The 13,905-nt window shown below is 45.8% G+C and overlaps 1 protein-coding gene across 1 annotated transcript in view; it reads right to left on the bottom strand.

The window, feature by feature from the left end:
- Positions 1-3,872, bottom strand: part of LOC143962361 (uncharacterized) — a 99,432-nt gene extending 95,560 nt beyond the window's left edge. Inside the window, exon 1 of the mRNA XM_077471654.1 lies at positions 3,811-3,872. The gene's annotated coding sequence lies outside the window, so the exon portion shown is untranslated. The remainder of the gene's footprint in view (positions 1-3,810) is intronic.
- Positions 3,873-13,905: the final 10,033 nt, after the last annotated feature.

Here is a 13,905-nt window from a genome sequence, read left to right as displayed (position 1 = left end):
GAGGGGGTGACACAGAGGAGAGGGGGTTGACACAGAGGAGGGGGTGACACAGAGGAGGGGGGGTGACACAGAAGAGAGAGGTGACACAAAGAAGAGGGGTGACACAGAGGAGGGGGGTGACACAGAGAAGGGGGTGACACAAAGAAGGGGGTGACACAGAGAAGGGGGGTGACACAGAGGAGGGGGATGACACAGAGGAGAGGGGGGTGACACAGAGGAGAGGGGGGTGACATAGAAGAGAGGGGGTGACACAGAAGAGAGGGGGTGAAACAGAGAAGGGGGTGACACAGAGAAGGGGGAGTAACACAGAGAAGGGGGTGACACAGAGGAGAGGGGGGTAACACAGATGAGAGGGGGTGACACAGAGAAGGGGGTGACACAGAGGAGGGGGGTGACACAAAGAAGGGGGGTGACACAGAGAAGGGGGTGACACAAAAAAGGGGGAGTGACACAGAGAAGGGGGAGTGACACAAAGAAGGGGGGGGTGACACAGAGGAGAGGGGGGTAACACAGAGGAGAGGGGGGTGACACAGAGGAGGGGGGTGACACAGAGGAGAGGGGGGGTGACACAGAGAAGGGGGGTTGACACAGAGAAGGGGGCAACACAAAGAAGGGTGGTGACACAGAGGAGGGGGTGACACAGAGGAGAGGGGGTGACACGGAGAAGGGGGTGACACAGAGAAGGGCGGACACAGAGAAGGGGGAGTAACACAGAGAAGGGGGGGTGACACAGAGGAGAGGGGGGTAACACAGATGAGAGGGGGGTGACACAGAGAAGGGGGTGACACAGAGGAGGGGGGTGACACAAAGAAGGGGGGTGACACAGAGAAGGAGGGTGACACAGGAGAGGGGGTGACACAGAGGAGGGGGGTGACACAGAGGAGGGGGGTGACACAGAGGAGAGGGGGTGACACAGAAGAGAGGGGGTGACACAGAGAAGGGGAAGTGGAAGTGACACAGAGAAGGGGGTGACACAGAAGAGAGAGGTGACACAGAGAAGAGGGGGTGACACAGAGAAGGGGGCGACACAAAGAAGGGTGGTGACACAGAGAAGGTGGTGACACAGAGGAGAGGGGGTGACACAGAAGAGAGGGGGTGACACAGAGAAGGGGGTGACACAGAGAAGGGGGAGTAACACAGAGAAGGGGGGTGACACAGAGGAGAGGGGGGTGACACAGATGAAAGGGGGGTGACACAGAGAAGGGGGTGACACAGAGGAGGGGGTGACACAAAGAAGGGGGGGGACACAGAGAAGGGGGGTGACACAGGAGAGGGGGTGACACAGAGGAGGGGGTGACACAGAGGAGGGTGGTGACACAGAGGAGAGGGGGTGACACAGAAGAGAGGGGGTGACACAGAGAAGGGGGGTGACACAGAGGAGAGGAGGGTAACACAGAGGAGAGGGGGGTGACACAGAGGAGGGGGGTGACACAGAGGAGGGGGGTGACACAGAGAAGGGGGGGTGACACAGAGAAGGGGGCAACACAAAGAAGGGTGGTGACACAGAGGAGGAGGTAACACAGAGGAGAGGGGGTGACACAGAGAAGGGGGGTGACACAGAGGAGGGGGTGACACAGAGGAGAGGGGGGTGACACAGAGAAGGGGGGTGACACAGAGAAGGGGGGTGACACAGAGGAGAGAGGGGTGACACAGAGGGGGGGGGTGACACAGAGGAGGGTGGTGACACAGAGGAGAGAGGGTGACACAGAGAAGGGGGTGACACAGAGAAGGGGGTGACACAGAGAAGGGGGAGTAACACAGAGAAGGGGGAGTGACACAGAGGAGAGGGGGGTAACACAGATGAGAGGGGATGACACAGAGAAGGGGTGACACAGAGGAGGGGGGTGACACAAAGAAGGGGGGTGACACAGAGAAGGAGGGTGACACAGGAGAGGGGGTGACACAGAGGAGGGGGGTGACACAGAGGAGAGGGGGTGACACAGAAGAGAGGGGGTGACACAGAGAAGGGGAAGTGACACAGAGAAGGGGGGTGACACAGAAGAGAGAGGTGACACAGAGAAGAGGGGGTGACACAGAGAAGGGGGCGACACAAAGAAGGGTGGTGACACAGAGGAGGTGGTGACACAGAGGAGAGGGGGTGACACAGAAGAGAGGGGGTGACACAGAGAAGGGGGTGACACAGAGAAGGGGGAGTAACACAGAAAAGGGGGGTGACACAGAGGAGAGGGGGGTAACACAGATGAAAGGGGGGGGTGACACAGAGAAGGGGGTGACACAGAGGAGGGGGTGACACAAAGAAGGGGGGTGACACAGAGAAGGGGGGTGACACAGGAGAGGGGGTGACACAGAGGAGGGGGTGACACAGAGGAGGGAGGTGACACAAAGGAGAGGGGGTGACACAGAAGAGAGGGGGTGACACAGAGAAGGGGGAGTGACACAGAAAAGGGGGAGTGACACAGAGAAGGGGGGTGACACAGAGGAGAGGAGGGTAACACAGAGGAGAGGGGGGTGACACAGAGGAGGGGGGGTGACACAGAGAAGGGGGGGTGACACAGAGAAGGGGGCGACACAAAGAAGGGTGGTGACACAGAGGAGGAGGTGACACAGAGGAGAGGGGGTGACACAGAGAAGGGGGGTGACACAGAGGAGGGGGTGACACAGAGGAGAGGGGGGGTGACACAGAGAAGGGGGGTGACACAGAGAAGGGGGTGACACAGAGGAGAGAGGGGTGACACAGAGGAGAGAGGGGTGACACGGGGATGGGGTAACACAGAGGAGAGGAGGTGACACGGAGGAGGGGGAGTGACATAAATTTCTGCTCCCTCCCTAATGCTAGTGGCCTGGCTGCCCCACAGGATCTTGATTTGGGGCGCCTGGCTCAGGAAGTATCCAAGGGTCAGCCAGGTGAGTAGTATTTTCAGGAGGATCTCAGCTCTGGCTGTCCGTTATTGCACTAACAGCAGCGAGAGAGTTATATAGTAGGTGAGGTTGAAAAAAGGCACACGTCCATCAAGTCCAACCTATGTGTGTGATTATATATCAGTATTAAATTGTATATTCCTTTATGTTGTGTTCATTCAGGTGCTTATCTAATCGTTTTTTGAAACTATCAATGCCCCCCCCCCCCCCCGGAGACCACCGCCTGTGGAAGGGAATTCCACATCCTGGCCGCTCTTACAGTAAAGAACCCTCTACGTAGTTTAAGGTTAAATCTCTTTTCTTCTAATTTTAATGAGTGGCCATGAGTGTTGTTAAACTCCCTTCTGCAAAAAAGTTTTATCCCTATTGTGGGGTCACCAGTACGGTATTTGTACATTGAAATCATATCCCCTCTCAGGCGTCTCTTCTCCAGAGATAATAAGTTCAGTGCTCACAACCTTTCCTCATAACTAATATCCTCCAGACCCTTTATTAGCTGTGTTGCCCTTCTTTGTACTCGCTTTATTTCCAGTACATCCATCCTGAGGACTGGTGCCCAGAACTGGACAGTATACTCCAGGTGAGGCCAGACCAGAGTCTTGTAGAGCGGGAGAATTATTGTTTTATCTCTGGAGATGATTCCCTTTTTAATGCCAATATTTTGTTTGCTTTGTTAGCAGCAGCTTGGCGTTGCATGTCATTGCTGAGCCTATCATCTACTAGGACCCCCAGGTCCTTTTCCATCCTAGACTCCCCCAGAGGTTCTCCCCCCAGTGTATAGATTTCATTCATATTTTTTCCACCCAAATGCATTATTTTATCTTTCTACATTGAAGCTCATTTGCCATGTACTTATCAGCAAATCTACAGACGTTAAAGATATAAGCGAGTAAGGGAATGTGACAGCCAATCAGAGAGTGCGGTGAGTACCTGTAAGTAGCGGCTGGGTGTAGAGTGTCAGCTCCTGTGTCTCAGCTCCCCGGGGATGTGTGTGGAATGACAGATCTGGAAGTCAGTCTGTGTTTCCCTCTCCTCTGACCCCTCCCCATAGGAATAATTCTCATATTTCATAATAGTGATTGTGGAATGTCGCTCTGCAGGAAGATGTGTCTGAGGACTGTGATCATAAATTGTATGATTGCCAGCTGATGGCACATCCCAGGGATTACAGGCGTCACCGCACCCGAGAATTCCCCTTCAGCAAAGCCTACTTTACCCGCTTGCCAACCAGTGGCGTCTCCAGCTTTCATATTTGGGAGGGGGGCAGATACAAAGGTAGGGGGGCCAACTATAAAAATTATATATATATATATATATATATATATATATATATATATATATACACACACACACACAGGTATCTTGAAAAAGTATTCAAACCCCTTGACATTTTCCACATTTTGTCATGTTACAACCAAAAACGTAAATTTATTTTTTGGGGGATTTTATGTGATAGACCAACACAAAGTGGCACATAATTGTGAAGTGGAAGGAAAATGATAAATGTTTTTCAAAATTGGCACCCGGGGCGGATCCTATATCTGGCATACATTAGTGCCAGGTTAGGTGATATACAGTAGTGCCAGGCTAGGTGGTATACAATAGGGCCAGGCTATGTAATATACAGTAGTGCCAGGCTAGGTGATATACAGTAGTGCCAGGTTAGGCAGTATACATTAGTGCCAGGTTAGGCGGTATAGCACTACTTTGGATTAGTGTTAGCGACATGTTTTGGCAAAATCTTAATGAGGGTCGATGCTAACTCATCAGGCCACTGCCCCACATACAGAGACGGTACAATCAGCTTGATGTTGGCTGATATTTCTGCCTGCCACAGAGTGCGCGCCAGAGCCAATGACAGATTTCTGCCCTGTACCATCACACTCTTCACCAACCTCTCAACATGGTTGACAAAATCCGGAGCCACTCTAACCTGGGTGTTTCTGTGACTTCGTTGAATGTTATCAAGGATGCCACCAATCTCTCTGGGTAACAAAGTCACGCTTCTTCTCTGAAGCTATGGTTGTGAGTTTGTTCCTCAGGAGGTTGATGTCCACTCCATTAACAACGCCCATCCCAGCTCCTATTCCCCCCAATATAGTGCTGAATACATCCCTCCTCTTTTGGGTTACTCCTCAGAAATAAGCATCCTGCATGGACCTCATTCTGTGTTCGCACATCACTGGTACAATGACCGCACTTGATTCAGTGTATACTCAGCACATAAAGGGTGATTTATAGGGTTTTTATTAGACATGGACGCCGTCAATCAATTTGTTTAGTTCTGTTCCGTTACGGTTCGTATTAAAATTAATTCGTACTTCGTATTCCGTGTCCGAAATTCAATTTCAATTCGTACGAAATACGAATTGTCGTTAGGTCCGTTAACTTGTACGAACGTTCTTTACGATGAATTTAAAGGCAAAAATATAACTCAATATGACAGTCGATGCTGATGGAAGTTTGGTTTTCATCCGAAATTCCGTTGAAGAATTTCCTATCCGAAATACGAATTTTCGTTAGATGAGGGGGAGCATCCCTGTGCTGTGCTGACTTCCTCCTGGGGATTCGTAAAACAAAAGTTCGTATTTCGTACAATATTCGGACGCATGGCGAGTCGTATTTCGGATCCTCCCGAATGTACGAATTTAGGGAAATTCATACGAATTTGAGATTCGTACGAAACGAATCGCACATGTCTAGTTTTTATCAACCACCGTGAGATGTTGCAGCGCCATGTGGTGAAGGCATACTGTACCCTGGTAGCCAGCGTTTGTTCCCTTTATCTAACGGAGCATGCTCCCGTGTGTATTCATTCATTGGTATTCAACCTCTCAGGTGAGACATCAACCAGGCGTATCTCCCCCATACAAGGACATTTTCCCCCCATTGATGTGTCACCTAGACTTGTGCACAACGGAAAATTTCGTTTAGTTTCGGTTCGTTGTCATTTGTAAAATACATCATTTCGTTCTGTTATATTCGTTATGTTATGTTAATACGTTTTCGGATAATTCGTTATTATTCGTAGAGTGTCGAATTTATTCATTCGTATTTGTTGAAATTCGCTATTTATGTATGTTTTTACATTCGTGATAATGATTCGTAGTTTGGAAAGTCGTTTGTTTATTGAATCTTTTAACACACACAATGACAACGTCTCTTCTCCTCGGCTCAAATACAATACAACACCCTTCTAACTCAGTTCTCAGGAATGCACTTTGCCAGTAATCCATCCTCCGGCACAAAATTAATTAGCTGATTGGACTATAAAATTTACTTTGAGCTGACCTTTTGTTTCATTAGATCTTTAACCACTTGAGATCCGCGCTATAGCCAAATGACGGCTACAGCGCGAATCTCCTTTTCCGAGACGACGTCAATAGACGTAGTCCCATGCACGAGCGCCCTGCGCGGCGCGCTCTGTGATCGGCGAGTCTACGAGACTCGCCTGATCACTGATCCGTGCAAGGGGTTGATCCCGACCCCTTATCACGTGATCAGCTGTCAGCCAATGACAGCTGATCATGTGATATAACGGAGCCGGTAATCGGCTATTATTCCTCCTGACAGCGCGAGGAGAAAAAAAAAAGCAGATCGCCGGCGGCCGTGATCAGGACATCAGTCCCGATCATGGCCAGCCCTGTTAGTGACCACCTGCCCCCTGCCAGTGCCCACCTGCCCCCTGCCAGTGCCACAATAGAAAAAATAAAGGGCCCCCCGTCAGTGCCACCCAGCAGTGCCCATAGTGCCACCCAGCAGTGCCCACAGTGCCACCCAGCAGTGCCCACAGTGCCACCCAGCAGTGCCACCCAGCAGTGCCCACAGTGCCACCCAGCAGTGCCCACAATCTGCCTCAACATAGGTGCTGCATCCCAGTGCCACATATCCGTGCCCATCAGTGTCATCTACCAGTGCCCAGCAGTGCCGCCCATCAGTTCCCAGCAGTGCCACCTATCAGAGCCACCTATCAGTGCCACCTATCAGTGCCCATCAGTCCCATCTACCAGTGGTACCTATCAGTGCCCATCCGTGCCACCCATCTGTGCCACCCATCCATGCCACCTTATCTGTGCCCATCTTTGCCCATCAGTGCCGCCTTATCTGTGCCCATTGGTGCCACCTTATCTGTGCCTATTAGTGCCGCCTTAACTATGCCTATTAGTGCCCACCAGTGCAGCCTATCAGTGCCCACCAATGCAGCCCATCAGTGCCCACCAATGCAGCCCATCAGTGCCCACCAGTGCAGCCTATCAGTGCCGCCTCATCAGTGCACTTCAATGAAGGAGAAAAATTACCCGTTTGCAAAATTTTATAACAAACTATTAAACATGATTTTTTTTTTTTTTTTGCATCTTTTTTTGTTTGTTTAGCAAAAAATAAAACTCCCAGCTGTAATTAAATACCACCAAAAGAAAGCTCTATTTGTGGGAAAAAAATTATAAAAATTTCCTTTGGGTACAGTGTTGTATGCCCGCGCAATTGTCATTCAAAGTGCATCAGCGCTGAAAGCTGAAAATTGGTCTGGGACTGAGGGGGGTTTAAGTGCCCAGTAAGCAAGTGGTTAAAGAATTACCGAATCATGTCAAATTCATTCGAATTCATTCGTTATATTTCTTTCGTATTTGTTGTTATTCGTTCGTTTTTTTTTTTTTTCGATCATTCGAATGCATCCGAATGTCCGAAAGATGCAAAATTCGGCCGAATTTCGATTAGTTACGAAACGAATTGCACAAGCCTAGTATCACCTGGCCAATGGACACCTTATTATGCATAAGTACCAGTCTCCTGGGTACCTGCACCATCTTAACTCCGTTACGTCAATACATGTCATACCTTAAAAAGAAAAACTCCTCCCTTCAACAAAAAAAAAACACATTTTACATTTTTCATGTTCTGATGGATTGGATGTGTCATATTCCTTCCCATATTTCCAACCCATTGCACATGTATTAATAACATGTTTGCATTCCTCAGGAGAGACTCCGGAAAAAAATATTTCACAAGTTCTGTTGATAGGCACAGTCTTTCAGATTCAGAATTAGCACCAAATTGTCCATAAGAAAAAAAAAAAAACAATTATTAATCTGAATCTTTCACTTTTTTATTTTTTCTTCTCTCCTGATGTTTAATCAGAAAAAATTTGTGGTGTGGTGTGGCACAGACAAACAGCCAACTAGATGATCATCTGTCATCCATGTTCCAGAAACCTCTCCAATCTCGCTCTCACTAGGATTCTGGAAGTGAAAAACAAGAGCAGCATCAAATTCTTATCCACAATATCTGCTCGCTTACCATGTTTACTTATAATTCCCTCCTTGGAACCCAGGAACTTCATATTCCTGGATTCTGCAACTCTGACCAAACTATCCAATGGATCCCCATGGTATGATCAAAAATTTAAAAAAAAACAAACGTCAATGTTGCTTCTCAAATTTTACAAGCTAAAAAGACACTGCATTTATCTGTATCTTTACGATGTATGCACTACCCCCTTTCAGGTGGACAAAGCCTAAAACTTTTGGACCTCTTTTCCACCTGTATGAAAACAAACAAAGAAAAAAAAACACAAAACTCCTGCGGCTAAAATGGTTTCCTACCAACTTTTTGTATTACACAAAATGTATCCAGCTGCTAACTGAGGGTACCGTCAATTACCCCCCTTTCAGGTGGACTAAACATACTCATTTTTCCACCCGAACAAAAATAAAATAGATGACTAAACAAATACCCAAAAAAAAAAAAAATTAAAATCTGCCCATTATCACACAAACAACATGACAAGACAACCACCATAAAACAATGACAAACACTCAACTTTTAATTAACTACATCCATGGACTTTTCTCCTCACGTGCTCATTTTGATCTGAAAGACAATTCGTTAGGGAAAAACAAAAACAAACAAAGCATATGTATCTCATCACAACATTGTAGCTTCATTTGTAACTCTTTAGTACTATTGTTTATTTTTCATTGTTTGCAAACAATTACTAACTAATGAGCTCATGGTACCATGTGATAATTGATTATGCATTTACAATAACCTACCGTATTTATCGGCGTATAACACGCGCCGGCGTATAACACGCACCCCAAGTTTAGGAGGGAAGTTTAAGGAAAAAAACATTTAGGAGGCAAGTTTAAGGAAAAAACTTACATTTTAAATGCCCATCAATGTAGCCTTGCACTGTCCCCCTGCAGCCTTGCACTGTCCCCCTGCAGCCTTGCACTGTCCCCCAGCAGCCTAGCACAGCCTTGCACTGTCCCCCTGCAGCCTTTCCCAAAATTGCAGCATGGTTAGTTTTAAATTTACCGCCGCCGAGATCTTCGGCTCCTCCCGCCGCCGAGATCTTCGGCTCCTCCCGCCGCCGACATAGACCGAGCTAGGAGGCGGGACTGGGCGTGACTGAGAGCGGAGCCGAGTACACAGTACACTCGGCTCAGCTCGGTAAATGTCGGCGGCGCTCCACAGACAGCGCAGATCGGCAGATCGGCGGGGGGATCGGCGTATAACATGCATCCATGATTTTCCCCTGATTTTAAGGGGAAAAAAGTGAGTGTTATACGCCGATAAATATGGTAACTCCTGCTCTGCTCCCCCTGTTATTCTCACCTCCAAACAAAACACAAACATTAGTATCCCAACCAGTTTAACTTCTTCCCTGGTCTCTGGAAAAGGAACACACAGACAGTGATTACACGCAATTCTTATATTAAGCAGCAGTATTGGATATTACTCAGGAAAAATGTACAAAACAAATAAAAAACATAAAAGAAAAAAATATATATATATTTTTTTTAAATTTCCAAAAATTGAAAATAAGAGAAAAGGAAAAAAAAACAATAATCATAACAGAAAAATGTTTTAACCACAAAAAAATACCAATTCAGAGGTTTATCCTTGAAAATGCAAAAAATATATATATATCAAGGTCCTCTATCATATTCTAAACCTGAAACTCACATCAAACGTTTTTCATTGCAAGGAAACACTGACCAGAATATTCTCACTGTGACAGACCTAGCCGGGACACAGGCTTTTTGAGAGGACTGAATGCGAGCCTCTTGCTGACTGATAATGGGCCCTGGATTTTAGGGGGCACAGGGTGAATGAGAACCCCACTATAATCTGTGCTAGTGAGATTCAATGCTGTATATATGTATATATAATGTGTGTTGCCTCATGCTGTTGGGACACACACTGTCAGATGCTAATGTCATGAACTCCAGCCACCTGTCTGTTGGCTTGTATAATGTAAATGAGTTTAGTCTGGCTTGTAATCGTATTACACACATTGTTGTTTGGGCTAATTAACCCTGTGTTGATGTTTATGGTAATGTTTATTGAATTGTTAGTGAGCTAGGAGCCGAAAAGTCTTATCCCTCAGTCCACTAGTCTGAGTTTTGATTTAGATAATTCACTCATGCTAATTAGGTTAGGTTTTAGTCTTCTACTGTATTATAAATACTTGGCATTTTGGTTCTAATAAATGAGTCCACGTTGAGAAGCTAAGCAAGTGTCGTCTTGTTTTGTGCTTGTGAGCGGTTGGAATATCTGATATCAATATTCAGAATTAGGAATCGGTATACTGACGGAAGCACTCAATCGGAGTGTGGGATCGGTTCCGTCACACTTACCATACCTACAGCTCACAAAGTTCTGCTAACATTCTTTCCCCCAGTGCTATATTTGAATAACCATGCGGCTACCTCCATTTTGACTTTACGCAACTGTCCTACATATTGCTTTTCAGTTTATAGACTCCACATTTGGGTCTTAACTGGGAAATGGGTTTGATTACTATGGGCTCCATGCTTTGGATTGCTACCCCACCAGGCTGAATAACATTCATAATGCCTTGGGGTCGTTTTCGGGTATGATCTTCTTTTGATATCATTATATGCCACCCAACAATATTGTGCGGTGTGACCCCCCCCCCCCCCCCCCCTTTTACACAAAAAAACATTTTAGCTCTGGTTTCCCTGCATAGGCCTTTCTTTGAGCATATGGCGCTGGAAACTCACATTGCTGGATAATATTACTACGATTGGAATGAACAGACTTTACACTTTCATCGTCTGAGGAGTCAGAAGTTTCCATTGTTTCAACTCCTGAATCAATTTCAAGTGCAGTTATAGCACCTTTATTTACATCTCCCACATTGATTCCCATCATAGTAATAACACTTGCAGCAACAATAGCATACAGGTTTTCTTCATGTTCCATTTCTATCTTTTCCGTACACTGAGCATGTGCGGAGGGTACCTCCACCATTGCACATTCGGAGGGCATCCTGTTCTCCAGGACACTGAACCATTGGGAATGGGAATCAATGCATGGATCCCAGCAGACGCTACATGAGTTCATATTGAATCAAACATGCGATATACAGCAGTGCCAGGCTAGGTGGTATACAGCAGCAGGGACGGTACTAGGGGTAGGCGGGAGGGGCAGCTGCCCTGAACGGAGTGATTTCCTGTGGGAAGAGGGCGCAGTTTGTTGGGTACAACCCTTCCAGCATAGAATATGCTACAGAATGTAACACAGGCAGAGATCAGCTTCGTCCCTGCATGCAGACTACATCGTAGCGCTACAACCACCCCCTGCCTGCACAGTACACTGTACTATGGTCCGAGGGACAGGACAGTGGATCAGGTGGGCACATCAGGTTGGGAAGGCATCATCAGTTGTCAATGCTTTCTTGATGAACTTTTCTACTTCTCTCCTTGCCTGGACAGCGGCTCCTCTCCTCCCTCTCCAGTCATCTCTATCCCTCCTGCCTTATCTCTCACAGTGTCCCATGTCTGCGGGGACGATATCACCACCTCCGCCCTCTCCTCAGCCTCCTGTTCTCATCTCCCCCTGCAGTGGTTGGACAAGGTATTTCAGTGCCCAGGGCGAGGATGCCAAAATGTGCAGAGCAGGGAGCGGAGCTAGTAGAAGCATTTGCAGCACACAAAAACATATGTGATGGTTGCGGATAGCTTCAGTCTTACTATTTACATTTGTGATTGGTAACTAATGAGTAACTTGGCTGCCCAAGGGTGATTGTTCAAGATTGTAAATGGTGCTCTAGAACTAATTTGATCTTGGTGCTGCTTGAAAACCTCCTTCGATCTGCGGGCTGCACTCCTGATCATTGCATTCTGACATTGGAGTCCTGCTGTCATAGCACAACAGCACAGTGTGGGGATTCCAGTATCCACCTTGTTTGAGTGGATGCAGGGATATGTTCAGCCTGCTGAAAAAAAATAATAATAAAGTAGCGTGTACTAGGGTTGCACTGATACAGATATCAGTGCTGATACTAAGCATTTGCACACGTACTTGTACTCATTCAAATGCTCTGATACCTAAAACCAATATTTTGCATTGTGATTTGAGCTCATACAATCAAGAAGTAACAAAAATAATATTTATTGAAAAAAATTACATGGTATAATTACAGTATTCAAAAAGATTAAAAATCATATGCAAATTATACAATTTGTACAATGAGCCCTTATGTATCTGCACGTTTCGCCGTGAGGCTTCTTCAGGACGATCGAGGTTCAGAGATATAACAAAGAAAGAAAAGGGGAGGCGAGCTAATCTCACTATCTTAAGGTGGGCTAGGCCTCATGTACAAATCTCCAGTGGCTGGAGGGTTACCAAGGATATGCAATATTCCCAACAAATAGTCAGTAAATAAGTGTTGCTACGACAGGGGCAGGTGTGCATCTCATGTCAAATAATGGATAAAATATCACCCCGTTACCCATGCATTTCAATGGGAAATTACGAATAAGAAGCCAAGCTATTCCTTACCTCACCCAAATTCCACTTGTTTTATACTCATCGGGCGTCCTTCTATTAGTTAAAGTTCACTTTGGTCTGAGCCAAGTGATCTAAATCCTAAAATATGGCACCAAACGTGGCACTCTGACAGCCATGCATTTCAATGGGAAATTCTGAATAAGAAGCCAAGCTGTTCCTATATGAAAACCAACTTGGCTCACCCAAATTCCACTTGTTTTATGCTCATTGGGCATTCTACTATATAGGAAAGTTCAATTTGGACCGAGCCAAGTGATATAAATCTTAAAATATGGCAGCAAACTTGTCATCCTGTCACCTATGCATTTCAATGGGAAATTCAGAAATTCCATCACTTGGCTCGGGCCAACTTGAACTTTCCTATATAGTAGGATGCCCAATGAGCATAAAACAAGTGGAATTTGGGTGTGCCAAGATGGTATTCTTATAGCAGTAGCTTGGCTTCTTATTCGGAATTTCCCATTGAAATTTGAATATTTAATTATAGGTATTGGAATTCCCTTTCAAGTTTGTCTGTTGGTGAATGTAACGAGTATGAATTTATCCGAAGTTACAAATGATCTGAAATAACAAATGCCGCATCTAACCAAATGGAACTGAACAAATTAATAATAAATAATTAATAATAATAAAAAGGTTTTATTATTAGATCGTTACGTTCCATTTGTTTAGATGCGGCATTCGTTATTTCAGATAATTCGTAACTTCGGATAAATTCATACTCGTTACGTTCACTAACAGACAAATTTGAAAGGGAATTCCAATACCTAAAATTAAATAGTTATTATTTAGAATTAAACTCGATTTTCTTTCTGATTTTCTAATTTGTGGTGTTCCGAAAATTTGAAATTCGGAAATCTGAAAATTGGAAATTCAGAAATTCAAAAATCCGAAAATTTGAAATTCGTCATTTCGGAAATTCATAAATTCATAATTTCACAAATTTTGAAGTTTGGAAATTTCGGAAATTGAAATATTCAGAAATTCGGAATTAATGAATTTGTCAAAATTTGTTAAAAAATGAATTCGGAACTAAACGAATTGCACATGTCTCCCCCCTAGCCCTTCCTCCCCTTCATCCTCCTCTGTAACTATCAGTTGGACTTGCCGCCGTTCTCGGCGGTTTTCGGCTGCACTCAGCCGCTCTGTGCGGCTTTTGGTGGCTCACTGTGAGAGCCACCGAAAGCTGCCGAGAGCAGCCAAAAG

This window comes from Lithobates pipiens, unplaced genomic scaffold (genome assembly GCF_037356315.1).
Source record: "Lithobates pipiens isolate NorthernLeopardFrog02 unplaced genomic scaffold, aLitPip1_a1.2 Scaffold_8, whole genome shotgun sequence".
Taxonomy (NCBI): Eukaryota; Metazoa; Chordata; class Amphibia; order Anura; family Ranidae; genus Lithobates; species Lithobates pipiens.
The sequence above is the reverse complement of the archived record's forward strand: the minus strand, read 5'-3'. Positions and strand labels throughout refer to the sequence as shown.